Source organism: Microchirus variegatus (genome assembly GCF_963457635.1).
Source record: "Microchirus variegatus genome assembly, chromosome: 10".
NCBI lineage: Eukaryota > Metazoa > Chordata > Actinopteri > Pleuronectiformes > Soleidae > Microchirus > Microchirus variegatus.
This window is the reverse complement of record NC_139811.1, coordinates 2042605-2056796: the sequence shown is the minus strand read 5'-3', so window position 1 is coordinate 2056796 and position 14192 is coordinate 2042605.

The window sequence follows — 14192 nt, the reverse complement described above, 5'->3', positions numbered from 1 at the left end:
GTCGCAAAAACAGACAGTTTTTCTTTTATTTTTGTTCATAAACGACAAGATAAGCGAACTTTGAACTTTGACATGTTTGAAAATTTCACAAATCCAATCTGATTTGAAACTTTATCGTACCAACTTGGAACTGAGGTCCATCCTGTTGTTGTTGTTGTTGTTGTTGTTGTTCGACATATATACCAATTAACCTTGGCCATCTAATTTTCCATCTTTTACAATTGGCCAATTATTATTTATTAATCTGACAATTATTTTCTTCTCAGAAACTTGATAAATGTTTGCCGATGTGACCCGTTTCACGGATGTCACATTTATTTTTTTATTCGTTTTTTGTTTACAATTGTGTTTATATTTTAATCAGACGCCATCAATTATCGGACACTGGCAGCAGAGCTGAAGGATTTCGAATAATTATCTAAATTGTGATTATTTTTTGACAGGAATTGCGATGTGATGTCTCATTTTCAATCAAAAATGTGTGTAAAGTGATTACTGTGTGAGAAACAAAGATGTTCTCTTCAGTCTGTAGAATAAGACGTACATTAGGACTGAAACAATCGATTACTAATTGAATCGTCAACTATTTCGATAACAGATTTATCAGTTTGAGGGTTTTTTTTCATTATTAAAACAAGCTTTCTGATCATTTTCGCTTCCTAAATGTGAATATATTCCGTTTTCTTTGCCCCATATTAGAAAGAAATAATTTCCGTTTGTGGACAAAAACAAGACATTTGAAAACGTCGTCAATTCATCAATATTTTTCTACATTTCAACATTTTATGGACTAAACTGACTTGATTAATCGATTTTTACTACTTTACTTACTTATTACTTTATTTTGCAGCTCTAATGTACATAGATGGAAGACAATAATTGGTCTAAAAACTATATTTTAACAAACATCTTGGTGTTTGAGAGTCGGCGTCAGCCTGAGAAAAACTCACGTTGTCGTTTTCTTTTCTTTCCCCCTCCCACTCGCCATTAATCATCTTTATTTTGCGGGTTCACTCGAGTTCACTAATCCCGTTTTAAAGAGGCTTTTTACCTTCACACCAACCCCCCCGCCCTCCACCGCCCTCAACTATCTGTTAGTTTATCTTGCACTCATCGATGACATGATCGGTAACCAGTTCCCGATCATCAATACAGATCCTTACAAGGCAAAAAGGCCAGATAGTGTTTCCACTCTCCCTGAAGGCTCAATTACACGGCACACACCAGGAAATGTGAGGGGAGGGGGGGGGGCGTAGGAGATCAGCGTCTGACAAGGTCAAGTTATACATGTCAGCATCAAATCATTTTATTCAGCCGCGGCGACGTCGTGGACGTATAAAGAGAGACGTATTCAGACAGAGTTGATAAATGTTGTATGCTGGAGCGCTTTAAATATTCACATACTTTGCTGATTAAATTATGTCGACTGGAGGAGATGGCACATCTCCAGCCTCTCCAGGGTCTTTTCATTCATTTCCAGAAAATTTCCACCTTTTTTACTTGCACGTGTGTGTGTGTGGTGTGGTGTGGTGTGGGGGGGGGGGGGGGGGCACTGGGACACTGGATGCCAGTAATTGCACCTCTTGAATAACCCGAGTGACGGAATTCACTAATTTGCCAAGTTGCTACCGTTTCGCCCAACGCTGATTACGACTGCAAACCCCATCATATGCTACTTTACAGTCAGTTTTCACACAAACCCAGAGCTACTTGTGTGTTTTCAGCGGGGGGAGGGGGGAGGTGGGAGGTGGGGGGGGGGGAGTTGATGCCGTAATTGGTGCTTTGTGGGCGCTGTTTTGCTTTCGCTCAAATTCGTGGACAATGGCACAAAAAAAAATCCCATTCAAAACTGATGAATGGCCCCCGCTCCGGCGATGAAGGACGTGTGTGTGTGGCAAAATATTGAAGATATTCCTTTTTATTTCGCTATTGGTGCGAAGCCAAAAAGGCAGAATTGATTTGTTGAATGAGCCTGGGAAGGAAAAGCCTCTCTAACGAAAAAACGCCTTTGTGAGAATGATGGTAATTGCAGGGAAAAGTGCCGCCGACAGAATGTGGGGTGGGGTGGGGGATTACCACATGACTCCAATTACAAGGTTTTGGAACACATGCATCAAGGAAATCGGATGTTTGATCTCCTAATGTCATTTTGGTTACTTTGGTTTTGTTTGACCAAAAAAAAACAACGCACAATTTGTTTTTTTCGCCGACTTCAGTCTCTCGCGTTCTTCTCACTACTCATTACCGTAACTCACTAGACCGTTTGTGATATCTAGAAAATTAAACAAAAACTATGGACTAATGCTGCGTTCCAGAGCCCATCCAAACAAATGGGATGTGGGACATATCCTACCTGAATTGTACTAGCTCCTACTTCAAAGCGTTCCAGCAATTGAAGTCGAATGTTAGAAAACATGGACGATCGCGGCGCTTTAGATTTATGTTTGAAGAGGCATTTAGACTGTCAGCGATTCAGTCTACTCGCATACACAAGCGAGCCGTATATGTAAAAGCGTTACATATCGATATGTAACGTCATGAGTATACTTTTACCGTAGCCCTACATATCTTCATGCTAACAGATAACAACAACGACATAATTTCACGCCATATCATGGAAAACAAGTTGTGATAAAATTGCTGTGTTTACAACAAGTCTATACACAGAAAAGTAAAGTTTATAGCCTATTCGTGTGACTCCATGGGCGCCGCCATTATTCTCCGACGTCATTTGGGGAAGTCGGGGTAGGTCGATCAGCCCCGACTTCGCGAGTAGGGGGTCCCACTTTGACAGGTATTCCAGTGCACTTTTTCTAATTGGAGGTAGGATAAGTCCCACGTCCAACTGGTTTGGATGGGCTCTGGAACGCAGCATATGTCCAGGGCACCAGCAACCCGCGCGACGATGGATGAACGGACAGATAGTGGAAAACAGAGAAATGGAGCTTTGCACCCATATACTTGACATTACGGTAGCCCCTCGGGTCTTCGGCTGAACGAGCGTCCAACCACAGACGAGATTAACCAGCACCGCGAGTCTTGAACAATTGAAAAATTGCTTACTTTGTCAACAGGAATCCTGGAAACATTAGCTTTGTTTGCTTCAGATGATTTGCGTTGCCCAATAAGCCAAACAAAGTCCTCTGAATTGTATAAAAACAAAGGGTTTTGTTGATATGCTCTAATTTACAGAAATATTAAAGCGTAAAGCAGATTGGTTATTTTTATCGTTTTGTCAATCCTATCCAGCTCATTAAAACTCAATGTCTTTATATCTAACTGGGGAAAATAAGGAGATCCTGCTCAGTAATGAAGAGATTTTTCTGGGAGCAACATCTGGTTCTGGCGACACTTTTGTTTACTTTTAATCGTTTTGTCAATCCTGCCAAGGCAAAGGCAAGGCAAGCACCTAGTGTTTATTAAAACTGCATGTGCTCGAATTTCAGCACTTTCTGCCTGGAAAAACATTAACGTTCAATTAGTAGCTGAGAGTCATTTTGCTCTTCAGTCGCAGCCAGCAGAGACGGAAGGTTTTTTTTTTTTTTTTTTCATTTTAAATGTCCAATTATGTGGAGTGAGCTCCTGAAAGCTCCTCTGACATTATTTAAATGTTAACAAATAAACCAAAACTTTCCGTAAAGGATCCGCCTTTAAAGGAAGCACATAACGTGTGTATGTGTAAACGACCTTGTTAACATTCCGTCCTGTAGCTTAATTGTGTTTTATTTATCTAGTCGACTTTATTAGAGACTGAATGGCAGCGCGGTGTGGGCCCTCTGTCACTCAGTCGCCGTGTAATCAGTCCGTAGCCTCCGCGCTAACCTTCATTTACCGCTCTGTGTCATTCTCCACAGGGTCACGAAAAGTATCATCAAATATTTATGATATTAATAACTGCCGTTAGGAAAGGGAGGGGGGAGGGGGGGGGGAGAACATAAATAATCTGCTCTCTGCGCGATGAAGAAGTCCATTGTGTTTAATGAATGGGTGCAGGGGAAGTTAAAGGGCAGCGCTGGAGCAAAAAGGGGGACGAGAAGTTCCCAAACCGACAGGATTTAGCATGCGTACGTCTCATTACCGTGACTCCTAGACCGGTTATGATGTCTGGAAAATTCAAAAAAATATGGACTAGCGATATGTCCACGTCCTATGTCAGCTGAGACTGTCAAAGCCATGAGGTGACCCTCGTGAAGGATAAAGTGGTAGCCTGTGTGTCTAAATCAGCTAAGTCAGTCCATCAATGTCAGTCTAATTTTCACCCAAAATGATTTGATTTGACTTTGGAAAAAGTACAAAAACTTTAAGCTGTAGATGCCGCAGAAGTGGTGACATTTACCGGGGTCTTTGAATGCATCTCGTTAGCTGGTGAAGCTGTGAACCCTGCGTAACTCTCACTTGCTCTCATGCGCTGAAGTTTTCAATATTCCAGAGTTTAAAACTGTATTAAACTGGTAATGCTAACAGCATAAATGTAAGGTTTTGGTATCAGTATAATATTAAAATCGCAAAAAAAGAGTGAAGTCATGTTGTCATGGTTACTGGACATCTTTGTAGTTTTACTTTTGTACTAAATATGATACAAATAAGGGGCGATGATACAGTACATTGCCTATTTTCCCTTCTCAGAATAGTTAAAATAATGTTAAATGCAGGTTTCTAAAGTCTGGAAGTACAATAGAAAAACCCCTCACAAGAATATTTGTGTATATATATATATATATATATCTACTGTACAGATGTCCCCCCCCCCCCCCGCACCACCACCAAAAACAAAGTTAAAATAGCCCGTGTTTTTCTCTAAGAGCTGGCTGTAATTTGTGCAGTTCTTCTTCTTCTGAGAGCAAATACAATGAGAATGAAAGGAATCAGGTTTTTTTGTGTACGGCTTGAGCATCCACGGTCCTAGGGGGGGGTGGGGGGGGAGAGATCCTCCCACGTTGACGGTCTCTAAACGCAAATAGACAAACATGCAGACACCCACACACACACACACACACACACACACACACACACACACATATGTACGCAAAGCTACTTAGCATGGAAGCCGATTGATGCAAGGCCCAACATTAATTATCTGTTTTTCAGCCGAGCTCTGGTGACAGTGATTAGAGTGAGGTTTTTTTTTTTTTTTTTGGGTGCACACATGGTCTAATGAGGAAAACTGGCATCTCTGTAGAGCTCTCCAGGCTCACTTGATCTGCTCCGTGGTTCTGCAAGTATATGAGTGTGAGTGCACAAGTGTGTGGGTGTGACTGCTGCTGCTGCTGCTGCTGATGCTTCAGGCTACGTCCACACACTACTTTTGGTTTTTGTCTTCAAGAAAGCACAAGTTCTGCTGCGTATACATCCGTCGTCCACCCATACCACGACATTTTAGAGAAAAAAAGTTTTCTCTCGGTTCTTTACGTAAATGTCGTTGCACACGAGAGCCAGGTCTTGGAGAATTTGCATAAGTTTTTGCATGGTATTGGCTTTTTATCCACGAGGAACCAGCGCTTTGTCGGCCATCTTTGTTGTCGTCATCATCATCGTCGTCTTGTATTTAGAGTTTGTAAACATTGATGTGTATGCTCCACGTCTCTGTTTTTGTGTGTGCACACAAAAGTCATTGTAATTGACTCCAGGGCAGCAGCTTACGATTATTTTCATAATCGATGACGTAAAATGTCAGAAACCTGGAAATGCTGATGTTCTCCAATGTCTTGTTTTGTCCACAGGCCAAAATGATTCAGTTTTAATGATCTCTTTGTTATTTCGAGCTAATAAACAAATAATATATTTACATTTAAGAAGCCGTGGCGCTCTTTGCATATAGAATAACCGTGTGTGTATATAACAGACGTGTTTCACTCTACAGTTTTAAAATGATCGATTTGGTAATTGATTAAGGGCGCTTTCATACCACTAGTTCGATTATTTGATCCGCACCAGGCAATACAATTGTTATTATGTAACATATGACTCCAGTGTGGTCCGTTTTCACACCAGCAAATGAACCAAAATTGGCCCGATTGACGTTTCATCAATGTGTTTATATCTTCCGGTAGAAAAGCGCCAATTTTGACTCACTATGGAGCAACACGTTCGCACATTGCTACTTGCTCTGATCTTCGTTTATTACATTCTCTGTATTGGCCATTTTTGGCAAAATATCCAATTTGAGACGGAGTCGCGGCTGCGTCTGGAGAACAATCTGCTGATGCGCTGGAGTCGGCAAAGACGTATAGCGCGTCATTTCAGGCAGAGGAGACGCGCTATTTTCATGAATGTGGTCGTGCTAACTATGAGACGAAGATTGCTCCAAAGACCTACAAGGTAGGCTATGTCCATGGCATTTACTGCAGACCCATTTATTTGGACCTAGTCTGTGGTTTGGACCCGAGTGCGATTGATGCTTTCACATCAACGAAAACGAAACGAACTAGAGTTTTTGGTTCGAATGGATCGTTTGGTGCGCACCTACGGCTGTTGGTGTGAAAGCGCCCTAAATGTAGTACTGATATCAAAACAAGTAAAGGTATCATCGATAAAATCAACTGGCAGTCGAGTCTTGGTCAAATCTGAGCAAACAGGCCAGGCCCAGTGTTTTGTTTTGAGCTCCCGTCACCTGCTAATGGTTTGAAATCTGTATTATGACAACCATTATGGGACTTTTAGCCTCTAGCGAGACAATTATAAGTGTTTATTTGGTCCAAATACTCGCTTGTGATTTTCATGCTGAGAAACACATTTTTCATTCACGTTGACATCCAATGTCACAGGCTCACAAAAGTTCAGGTGACTTTGACCTACATTTGCACTGATATGCTGCAGGGTTTTCATATGTAAAACACTGCTTTATCTGAACACGACAGAGTTCAAACTGCTGCGGCAGGGGGAAGCAGATTGCACGGCTTGAAACGGTAGTTTTCTTTTTACCAGAAGCACTGGTCCAGCACATCGACTCTCCAATATCGTCGGCTAAATCACATTTGTGAAAATGCCAATGTTGGTGTGCACCTGACTGATAGATTTCTGCTTGCGCGCCAGTTTGGCTTTAGGCAAAGGCCTACACGTCATTTTCCACACCATTTTGTCCCCGAAGTCGATTACGTTGCCTCTGCAGCTACGGCTGCCTCTGAATTGAACCACACATTTAGCTCGCGAGCTGCCAATAAAAGTCAGAGAGCCGGGGCTTCCATCAGTGTAATGATATTTCAGCCTCAATATTAGTTCAGCACTGTTCTCCACAGCAGTTTCTGCTCAATTAAAGATGGTCCATATTTAAATGCGGAGAAAATCGGCAAACGCCGGGGCGCACGCGGCCCGTGTGCATTCACACATGCTGTCGGTCGCTTAAATGATGGAGTTTGAAATGGACTTTTTTTTTTTTTTTTTTTTTTACTTACTCTCTCCACACCTTTCGAGTTAGAAGAAGGGGGAACTGTTCATTTGTAACTGTGAAATTTTCCTTTAACGTTATTGATGTAGATTAACTTTTAAAAAGGTAAGTAAGTGAAATGTGAAATAATTCATCAAGAGGCAGCCATGTAAGAAATGTGATATTGGCTGGCAGAAAGACCTTGTCGACCATTACCCCAAACAGAGGAAGCAGATCGAGGGCTTTCTCTCTCTCTCTCCCCCTTTCTTTTTCTTTCCCTTCAGGCCTCAAAAGTATGAATAGTACATTTCCAGCTAAACCTCCGTGCAGCAGTGGAGGAAATAAATTTGAGCTGCTCTGCAGTTGTGTTATGGAACTTGCGTCGTCTTCCCCCGTCTTCTATGGCCACTTCGGCTTTATTTAGCAGGGAGCTGTCATTCCCCATAAATCCCCCGGAGGAGGCGTCGGTCAGAGCTGCCAGCTCCTCGGCTCGGAGCACCTGGAACAGAAGTGACAGTTGTGCTGGGGACGGTCCAATCAAACATGCACACATGCAAACCGACAGACACGGACTCGCGGACGACGACGCAGCAGCAGCAGCAGCGGCTTCAACGCTTCTTTGAAGAGTCACTGCATGCGTCATCGTGGACCGAGTTCAAAGAACGTTAGCTTGTACGAGCTACGGTGGGGAGAGGGACGGCGTTGAGATTCAACTCCAGTTTGGTCCGTAAAAGCAGTCAGACTGTGTTGGGGAAAATGTTGGCTGGCGTTTCCCAACCTGTTACCAATCAGTTTGAATGATTTCTTCATCATACGGAGCAAAGAAGCAAGATAATGAAGCCGATTTAACCCTTCTGTGACCAATCCTGTCGTCGCCGACGGGATTTAGCATGCGTACTTCCCTTTACCGCAACTCCGAGACCGTTTGATTCAAACACTGTGGACTTGATGATCTGTCCAGGGTGTGACCTATGACCCCCACACAACCCTCATGTGAAGGATAGAGCGGTAGAAGATGGATGGATGGATACGAGAAAGCAGACAAATAGCTTTGCGCCTATATACTTGTCATTACGGTAGAACCTCAGGACTTCCGCCAGTGACCAGCGCGTCACGTTTGTGACGTCAGCTTCTCGGCTAATCGGTTGAATAACTGCCAGATATGGAAAGTGAACGTTATCTTGGGAAAAGATAAAAAAGGAATTGACAATTCTACAGCTATAAAGTCAAAAATAAATCCATGTGGCCTGATCATCGTCGTAAAAGGGTTAATCGATGTTTCTCTGAAGTCGGGTTTCTCCGAGGCTGGACACCCGAGGAGCAGAGTTCCCTAAATTATTGATCAATAACAGCAACAAACGCATGTATATATTTAGAGAGTATCGACTCCATTGAATCTGTGTTGGAGCTTCCGTCTCGGTGTCTTGTGTTCATGTCGGTGTCATTTAGATTTGACACTTTAATAAATGACCACATTAAAAACACAAAAACAAGCGTACAGCCTCACACAAGGTCACGGTGTCTGTCAATTGTCATTTGCCACAGACTAATTGTTTTATTAGTGGACTTATGGATGTCTGTTATGAATGACCGAGAGACGGAAAACAAGTCTTTGTTTTGTTTTTTTTTCGTCGTCTTCTATCCCCCCCCCCAGTTTAGTTTTATCTGATTCAGCTGTCAGCGCACATGCTCCATCATCTGCGCTCCAGGAAATTAGAAAGGAGAAACGTTTGACAGCACAATTTCACAAAACATCGCCACGCCATCATTTCATTTTCTCTGAGCCATTTTTTTATTTCTTTATTTTATTATTGTCTTTTGAAAAACAAACTGAGCAGTTAACAATGGCTTCCTCTTCGGGTTTTATCATCCTAGCCGTGTTATACTGTATTGTCTCTTCACATTCCTTTACCTCCGCTGTTTAGTTTTCAACTGTTTTCTCTTTGCTTCTTTTTTTGCCGGCTGTGTCACGATGAGCTCTCGCTGCCTCGATCTTATAGCCTGCACCTGGTGGTTGGTTGGCTTGTGAGTGTAGTGCCTTAAAAGCAATTTGTGCTTCTCGGAAAACCCGAGACTTGGTGGGACCTCCGGTCCTGATCTTGTAAGGCTGGTATTTTAGTTTTGTTTCGTTTCACACAGTGAACAGATTGTGAAGCTTTTATTCTTCATAGAAACCAAAGTTTTCCAATTGTTGGCTTCAAATCTACATTGTGCTAGTTGGATATCACACTTTAGCAGTAAGTTGTGGTATGTTTAACCAATTTCTTGCCTTGAGATTTGTGATTTGACTGTCAATTTACATATCGTCTACTCGTGTGTGCCATGTTTTGAACTCTATTTTCCTCTAATGGAACAGAATCTACAAAACTGACATACCACCGTTTTAAAGAAGACCTGATTTAGACCATTAGCTTCTCAGAAAGTGTTGACTGACGTTATAAATCATGTCAGAAATTGGGTAATTTCCCCACAGACGTCCTTTTAGCGCGGAGTCCTGTTTGCGGAGTCGCTCCCTGGTGGCTGTTCACTAAAAGTTCCCCACAAACTGGGAAGAATACGTCCAATATTTGCTCGCAGCCTCTGGTGATGATGACTAACACGAGGAGAGGGCACTTTGTTTTACCAGCTGGTGTCACTTTGATGAGTCGCAGCTTGGTTGGAAGCGTTTGCTGGTCGCCCTTGGCAGCACGAGGAGCCCCGAGTCGCTCTGGTGAGCTATGACCAAGACGGTAAGAGGTCATCAGTGGCCGCGCAGCCGCGGCGGCTATACATCACCAATGTCAGCCACTGACGGCTGCTTATCTCTCAGGTATCGATCGTAGGAACTGTGCAGGGAAGACCAAAGTGGTGTGGCCAATCAATGGGGGCATTTCATTCTCCTTGAGCGGCTGGTGTTTGATCCTCACCACTGATTGGTTGGCCGGGCTCGCTCCGATTGCTTCTCCTTCTTCTTCTGTTGTCTTGTGTGTTGTGAAAAGCGGTGGGTGGAGAGTGATTAACACTTTGGCGTTGGCAGCCGGCTGGGCTTCTCGTGGATGTGCGCGGCATATGTGCGAGAATCCTGTTGTGTGGTGTGTGTGTGTGTGTGCCCCCCCACCCCCCTCCCCAAATCCACCACTACTACCCTTCACTGCCAAGAATGCACAGATCTCACTCAGATTTTGCTCTCTCTAATTTTGGTGCTCATAATTCCATCACAGAGAACAGACCAGAAAGTTTTTCCTGGATTACCTCCAGTGTCCCCACGGCTTAAGTACACGTGTAATCTGTGCAAAAGCTGTGAAATATCTTTGTGTTCCATGTGCTTGATGGTGATTTTTGTGGAGTTGATGAGTTTTGCTTTGCACGACAGACGTGTGGTGTTACTTGGTGCCAGCTGTACTATTTTATTCACTTCATTTTTAACAGAGTGAAAAGTGATTGAAAGGAATGCAAAGTTTGAAATAAAAATAGTAATGCTTCAGCTAAATATGAAATTTGTGAAACTTGAAAGCAAAAACCTACAGACTTGCATAAATTGTCCCATCTGATTGATCAAATCAGACCTAAACCTATAATATACCTCATTTACACCCAAGTTGATCAGTATATGCAGCTTTTAAAGCAGGTGTTCTCAAAGTTTTGATACCTGAGGGCCAATTTAGGGACCCAACATTGGACTGAGGGCTGCCAAAGGAAAAAAAACTTGACATTTGTAATCATTTTAACGACCAGATTGCAGTTCTACAGTTTAGCGTTAAAGGTGCATTATGTAAAAATGTGGCCAAAAACGCTTTGCCGCAAACTTTATCTTGGCGTTTTTGACATTCATACCGAGGTCTTTTAGGTTTCCATTCGTTTCATTTTAATTGTAGCTACGTAACTGGCAACCCACGGCTGCAACCACTGAGACTCTACCGACTGCTATGATTGGTAGATAGAAACCATTTAAATACTCTATTTTTGTTTACACTTATTGGTTTGTATCCAGTAATGTCCAATAAACATTTAACAAGCTTAGTACCTTCTGGATTAAAACTATCAACTGTAATTCACCGCGGGCCGCCAGAAATGTTTCTGCGGGCCGCCATTGGCCCCCGGGCCGCACTTTGAGAACCAATGTTTTAAAGGAACAAAAGGCAGAAGCATAGATATAGGTAGAGGTTACCAACAATGTGGATATGAAGGAGGCAGAAGAACCTCACTAGTGACCCCCCCAACGACCAAATCATACTTATTTCTGCATGCGTTAACATGCCGACCGTTTCAGTAGTGACCAAATTCTCACCAGGTTTTCACCTGCTTTTGTATCGTGGACATGCGTGGGTATCAACAGACTTCCGTCCACGGTCAGCGTCTCTTTGTTTGTTGCCTGTTGACCAAAACGAGAGCTCAAAGTGTTGCGTTACGGTCGGCGTGTACAGTTCATGCGGTCTTTGTTGTGACAGTTTTTACGCCGACCTAAGCCGAGTTCCGCAGACTCGCGGACGTGGAACGTTTGACCCGGCTCTAATTGGGAGCAGACGACGGATGTAAGTAACCTTAGCAACATTTACCACATACTGAGAGGGACAACGGAGCCGTTTACGTCAACGCTTGTGTTCGACGCGAACTCTGAACTCGGATGTTCAGTGTTTTCTGAATCATCGTCGGACAAAATAAAAAATGCCGTCAGAGTTGTTGCCGCCGTCAGTTTGATGAGACGCCTAATGGTTCTGAAGTTACCTTCAGCGTGGCTTTTACAAGCGTTCGCCGTCTTCACACTTGCCAGTTTGAAAATTTGTCAATTAATCCTCTTGACATTTACAAGACAATTCATCTCTTATTTACCCTGCTGTTTATGCGAAACACTCAACAACCAAGGCTCTTTTAAGTGCCAGTGTAAATGTGCTCTCCTGAGCAACTGCTTGCTAACTTTACTCTTCAAAGTGAGCGTTGAAACTGTTTGGAACTAAGCAATCCATCAGCTCCCTGCATTTTTTTTTTTTTTTTTTTTTTTTTTACCACCATCAAAAGAAAAGTCCACACTTCCTTGAAGATGGACTTTTTTCCTTTAGACAAATAATGATTATTCTCTGTGTGAAACTTCCACTTATGCAATTTGATATCTCTCTGCTTTTGTATTCACAAAGAACTAGGTGTCAAAGTGTATAGATGGCTCATAGTGAATTCATGAGGCAGTCGAGCAGGAAGACGATGCACCTCTCTGTGATTCACTTTCAGATGGGGGGGGGGGGACGAACAAAGAAGCGTCTGCCGCTCTATTTGTGGTTCTGCCGAATCCTGAGAGATCACTGTTTGCATAATATCTTTCTTATAGGTCTCCTTAACCTTTGTCGAAGGCTTATTGACACTCACTAACCTTGCAGGGAGCTGCTAGAGGACGGCGGATGATGATGAGCGTGCTCAGTGTATGGAAAAAGGCCCCGTCTGGAAGCCGTTTTTTTACCCCCTTTCCCCAAACACCCACCCCCCCCATCAACCCTCTATCCTGCCCTTGCAGAGCGACCCCTCCACCGACTCTTTGCATGACCTTAGCCTTGTGATCCCGGTTACCATGGTGAAAGCCCGTAACGCTGTGAATTCAAGCGCAATAGTTAGATGATACAGTAAGCGCAGTGTGTCTTTGATGTGATTCCAGCAAACGCACAAACGCTGGTTAAGACCGAGCGAAGGTTAAGCGGCACGGCGAGATGGGAGATGTGAAGAGGCAAATTGTCAATTTTGTGTAAATTGTAGGTTTTCATGGTCCCTCATGGCATAAAATAACCATATCTATGGGTGCCCATGCTTCCACAGCCTTTCTGTTTAGTGCTCCTCTGACCACTAGAGGCACTGTGGACATTGAACACTAGACTAAACCACTGTAGAGCTTTCTCAAACTTGAAATGTAAGCAGCCACTTCTTCTCTATCGTGCTCTATCTTCCATGGAAAGTAGAAAGTAGGTGGAGATTAAAAAACCCTTGTGTGTGTCACGTCCACACTGCCTCAAATTTGCGTCGTCTTTAGATGTCGCTAATTTGGTCATGTGGCCGATTTTAATTGTGTTTTGTTGTAATTGAAGAAACATGGAAAACGTATATTAAACAGACGGATTGTGGAGCTATTTTAACAAATCAACAGAAATTATATAATTAAAATTCGAATAACAAGGTGTGACTTTATATTTTATGAGGCATATTTTAATTTACTTTCATTTCATATATGTTTCAATAATTTTGGTAAATAGGTTAAAAACGCCCTCTACTAAAGATGACCAGCTGTCATGATTCAAATCACAATATAAATCGTGAGAAAGGCAAATTTCTGCTTTTTAAACTGGTTAAAAAAAATCAGTTCCATGAGACTCACTGGTCTTTTTTTTCCAGTGGACAAACATTGTACGTATTATAATTTTTATTTAATTTGTTTTTTGGTAAATAACTGACATAGGTCACTCCTAAGCAAACAAATAACGTTTAATTAAAAAAACATCAACATTCGTGTTTTAGAATCAAGGACTTTATTTTGGCAGTTTGAGAGAAAAATTTTAATTTGAAAAAGAAAAGAAATACCACAAACCAAACAAAAAGTGCAGGATTCATTTATTCTTTATTTGCCTCCTCTATAGCTGATCCAGAGTGAACCAGCGGTGTTTTTGTCCACCAGGCCCCGCTTGTTTACTCATCAAATGGATCCTCCTGTGTTTATATCGGCGATGCAGGTGCACAGGTTCAAGCGATTCTGCTCATATTTGAGTTTGAAATTCAGGGGAGAAAAAAACGTGGTCTTTGTTGGTGGAGGCCGGGGGAAGAGAAGAGAGAGAGGGGTCAAAACAAGACGGAGCTGTCGAAACACCCAAGAGCCATC